The sequence below is a fragment of the Ictidomys tridecemlineatus genome, chromosome 11 (assembly GCF_052094955.1).
Source record: "Ictidomys tridecemlineatus isolate mIctTri1 chromosome 11, mIctTri1.hap1, whole genome shotgun sequence".
NCBI classification, from domain to species: Eukaryota; Metazoa; Chordata; class Mammalia; order Rodentia; family Sciuridae; genus Ictidomys; species Ictidomys tridecemlineatus.
Window position 1 is genome coordinate 121849419 of NC_135487.1, and position 5290 is coordinate 121854708.

General features: G+C 41.3%; 1 pseudogene; it reads right to left on the minus strand.

Annotated features, from left to right (window-relative positions):
- Window positions 1–1083: 1083 nt before the first annotated feature.
- LOC144368718 (T-cell surface glycoprotein CD1a-like) lies at window positions 1084–3855 on the minus strand (annotated as a pseudogene).
- Between the last annotated feature and the right edge of the window lie 1435 nt (window positions 3856–5290).

The following is a 5290-nucleotide window of genomic DNA, read 5'->3' on the forward strand; positions in this document are numbered from 1 at the left end:
ACTCTAACTCTCCTTTTATTATCCCTTTCAGCTCAGTGACACATGTACAATATTTCAGGTACCAACTTCATCAGCTGCCTCTCAAGTTTTAATGCACCAGTCAATTTCCTTCTGATTTTCCTAAAACACAAATTATAGTTCAGTAAGTCTGAGATCAGACCTCAGAGTCTACATTTCTACCAAGATCCATTGTGACAATCCTGCTGCTTGACCCTAACCCCATCAAAGGTCACCTACACCCTGCCCCATTTTTCAGTTTAGAATCTTTGGAACAACAATTTCACTCTAACAGTTCTCTATTTTTGAATAGCAAAAGGAGTAAGGGAAAAAATGTGTTTTTTTCTCAGAGGCTCAGAGAAGAAACTGTAGAACCAGGGAAAGCATGAAGTCTTTTGGCCAAGTGATAAGACTTTTCAGAAGAGCATCAAAATTGTCAACTACCACAGACATGTCTTTTAAAAGGCTATACATTTGGCATAAATTCAACACAGATTTTTTTACTGATAACACATTATATTCCAGACAGACTCTTCATCAGAGATGCAATATTGAAAAGACAAATACTTTGCTTTCAAGTTTCTAGAATTTAAAGGAGGAAGGAACATACACCAATATTATAGAGGCCAGGTACTGAGGACTAGAGTTAGTAAAGTACAATTGAAATACAGGGGATCTCAACTGCTTCCCACTGTCAATCACGGAAGCACTCTTGGAGGAAGTGACACCTGAAATTAGCCTGATGATCTATTAATATCTAACCAGGTGTAGCTTGCTAGGACCATATTTTTTCCATTCAATTTAAAATTTAAAGTCCCAGAACCCAGATCAGACTCTAAATCTTGCTAGATTAAATTGAGCATATATTGTCAAATGATCTTGAAGCAAAAATAAATTGCAAAGGTTTTACAAGGAGAATTGAAGAAACGTCATTGCCATGTGGTATTCATGTGAGATGACCACCTGGGCAGCTGGGTCCTCACTTCAAAGCGAGAGCAGTGCAAGGAACTTCACAGTGTGTCCAAAGTGAACCAGATGAGAACAGAGCAAATAACTTCATAAGATGGAGGTGAGAACTGAGGAAAATCAAGGAAGGCTGTTGGGAGGAAAAGAAAACGTAAGAGAGAGTTTAAGACAATAAGACCTTTGGGGAGGAGGAAATAACTGTAAGATGGATACAAAGAACTTACCAGTGCTTCCTAAATCAAAATGCAAGACCTGTCAGAAGAGCCAGAGTCACTAGCACTGCCAAGAAAATAAAGCCCAGGAAATTGTGATCTTCTGTGCATTCAAGCAGGCACCAATAAGGTTATTTCAAATCCATTTCCCATTTTGCTTTTTTACCTTATCTACTCTGTTTTATTGTGTTAACCTGGGCTTCTTCGGTTTTTCTACTTCGCCAAACTTTCTATTTTTTCTCATATACCTCTTCAGAGATGAACTCTTCATGTAGCCCACAACATCCTCCTGCATCTACTCACCCCTCATTTTTAACTCTTGCATTCCTTGGATTAATATATTTGTCTTCTTTTGGGGGCCTGGAATCCCTAAAATCCCAAACCATGGAGCTGGCCCTCATGGTTTACTAGAGGACCACCTCCCTCCATCTCCAGCTTGGTCCCAGCTCTTACCACCCCAGCAGAGGACGAGGTCCTGCCCTCCTAGGCTGCTGTGCTTCACCCTGCAGGCCAGGCCAGCCGCCTCCCCAGCTGCCACATCCAGGGTTGCTTGGAGATACCACGTCCCATCAGCATTGGGCAGGATGTCACCCCTCTGTATGTCCAGCTGCTCCTGCTCACCCCACATCCACATCACCCACACGGGCTTTGGGTAGAATCCACACAGGAAGCAGACAGCCATGCCCAGGACTGGAACCACTGGACAGCCAGGCCTCAGGCCTTACCATAAAAAACAGGAAAGTTATTCAGACCAGGACTCCTCTAAGTACTTGGTGGCTCAGCTCCCTGCATCAGCTTAAATACACACATCTTTTCCACTTCTGAAAATGTCACTCATTATCTTCTTCTCCCTCTTATGTGCTTCTTATCCTAAGATTTAAATGGAAGGGCATGATTTCAGAATGGAAAATTCTCAGAGAGGGGATCGAGTACTGGCCTTGTAGCTGCAGATAAAACTTCCCTGCATCAAGAAGACTCATGGTGAAATGTGGGCAGGGGTCAGTGAGGATCACATGTGCCCTGTTGATGATGGCTGGAATTGAAGGGTCTGCAGAGATCTGGATCCTACTTCCAAATGCTGGAGATGGTGAGATGGTAGCCATGATTTATTCTTGAAGCGCAGGAAATGGAATCCTTTCATAGCTACCTGAAGAAAGCTTGAAGAGTCCTCCTCCGATTGCAGCTCAGAGCCCCCGACCATCTGAGTCTCAAAGGAATCTGGGAAGAGAAATAATAAATTAGAGGGAAAGGGAGAAAGTGAAATGAGTGGAAGGAGAAGAAAATAAGAGCAGAAGGGAAGATTTTTTGCAGGTTCAGGAAGTTAAATCAAGTGTGGTTTGATCAGAGGCTTACAGAAAGGGGAATTGGTAGAAGTTGGAGGTAAAAAAATAAAAAGAAAAGATAAGAACATGTAGAAGAGGAAATTGTGCTCTAGTGTTCTAGTTATGTAAAGAACATCATTGGTATTTTGATCAAAATTTGAAGTATGGCCATTTTGGCAATATTTATTATGCCTATCCAAGAACATTTATGTTCTTTCCATCTTTTAAAGTTGTCTTCAATTACTTTTTCTCCCTAAATTTGCTCTAATCTGCTTTAAGTTGCGGGGAGGGTCCCCTCAATTTCTCTTCCTTGGTAGATGAGTTATTAAGTCCTTCCCTTCTCAAGGCAGTGACTGGGGTTAGGCCTGACAACACATAGAATGAGGCACTTTTCCTGATCATTTGTATGTAGACTAATGGTCAATCTACAAACTGTGAGAGAGAGGCTCCCACCTGCTTTCTTCCATGCTGGAGAAAACTGTTCATTTTTCCTGCAGAGGTCTCCCTAAATTTGAGCTTCAATATGCTCCAGAAAACCCATCTCTCATCACCTGGCTTTGCCAAATTTATTTCTGGCCTCCTGTGGCAATGTGCTACGGTCCCAGTGTGCCCAGTGCTTGAGACCCCTGGGGGATACAGACCTAAGGGCATTCCTGCTTTCCTCCCTGCCACTATAAATTCCTGGTTTTGAAAAAAGAAAAAAAAGTATATTTCTTCACCTATTTTGCCTATTTTCTTCTGCCCTGCAGACTAAGGGAACTTCCAGAGGGTAAGGGGAACATTTACTGGTTGTCTAACGCCCTTTTCCCAGAGTTTTAGGAAGGGTTTGGTTAAAAGAGAATGCCTCCCTCTTGCAGCTTTTTTTAATGCATTGAGTAGATAGGAGCACAGGAACAGTAATGGGGAGATTCTGAACTGGCTTGTGGAGGCTAACCAGGCAAACAACGGGAACCTGGGTCTTTTTTTACTAATCATCCCAGTCTTCCTTTCAGCTCTGCAGTCTGAATTGCCAGTGTCTGATCCAGGAGGCAAGGGAAGCACCTGGAGGAATGGGTGCAGGAGAGGGGTGCAGGAGAGGAGTGTTGTATGGCCCATCCAGAGGTGAGTTGTTATTGACCCTTTCCCCCAGTGCCAGTCCCTCCAGATACCCCAGAGGGCACTTGGGAGTGGGGTCAGTAGAAGGAACCTTTGGTATTCACCCAAGAGCAGCCAAGGCCAGAATTCCTCAGTTGCTCCTGACCTGTTACCACATCTCCATACATCCAAGGTAGACTGGGACTAGAGACACTGTGTACATCTGCAATCCCTCTCCAGGCCTGGACTGAAAAGTAGAAAGTGGCTTCGGTAGGACCCAACATGTCTGCCCCGTACAGAACAGGTGATTGGGAACCCTGAGGCCAGGAGTCTTGAAGTATGGTGGCTGCACTGACTGTTTTTAAGTAGCTGACGGGTGCCCACTATCATCCTCCAGGAAGAAAAAGATAGAAAGATGCACCTCAAACAGATGTGATGGGCATGGAGAGGAGCTTAGTTATGTGAGTTGTGCTGCTATAAATATTAGGGTCACTGTGTCACTGTAATATGCTGATTTTAAATCATTTGGGTATATGCTAAAGGGTGGGTTAGCTGGGTCAAATGGAAGTTTCATTCCAAATTTTCTGAGGAATCTCCATACTGCTTTCCATAGTGGTTGCACCAATTTGCAGTCCCACCAGCAATGCATGAGTGGACCTTTTTCCCCACATCCTCTCCAGCATTTATTATTGTTTGTTCTCTTCATAATTGCTATTCTGACTGGGGTTCGATAAAATCCTTTTTTTAATTTTTTTTGGTTGTTGCTCAAAACATTACAATAATCTTGGCATATCATACATTTGATTCAAATGGGGTACTTAATCTTCATCTTATTTTTCCACATGTACAGATTGCAGGATCACATTGGCTATACAGCCACGTTTATACATAGGACCATACTCGATAAAATCTTAATGTAGTTTTGATTTTCTTTTCCTAATTGCTAGAGATGTTGAGCATTTTTTTATATATTTGTTGCCCATTTGTATTTCTTCTTTTGTGAAGTTTCTTTTTAGTTTTTTTTTTGGCCCATTTCTTAATGGGGTTCTGGGGGGTCATTAAGCTTTTTGAGTTATTTATATATTCTGGATATTAATCCTCTGTCATAGTGGCTGGCAAACATTTCTTCCCATTCTGTAAGCTCCCTATTCACTCTGTTGTTTCCTTTGATATGCAAAAACTTTTTAGGTTAATAATATCCCATTTACTGATTCTTGTTTTTATTTCTTAAACTTTAAGGGTCCTGTTCAGGAAATCAGTGCCTGTACCTGTATGGTGGAGCAATGACCCTATGTTTTCTTCTAACAATTGCATGGTTTCTTATATAATTCCTAAGTCTTTGATCCATTTTGATTTGACTTTTTGCAAATCTAACTTTATTCTTCTGCATACAGATATTCCATTTTCCTAGCATCATTTGTTAAATAGGTTGTCTGTTCCACAATACACTTTTTTATCCAGAATCAAATGACTATAAGTATTAGGGTTTGTGTTGGCATGTTCTATTTCTACTCCATTGGTCTTCATATATATTTTGATGCCAGTACCATGCTGTTGTTGTTTTTTACTATGGCTTTGTAGTCTAATTTGAAAAAAAAAGACATTTTGATGCCTTCTGCATTGCTCTTCTTGTTCAGAATTTCTTTGGATATTGTGGATCTTTTATTCTTCCATATGAATTTAAAGACTTATTTTTCTAGTTCTTTGAAGACTGTCATT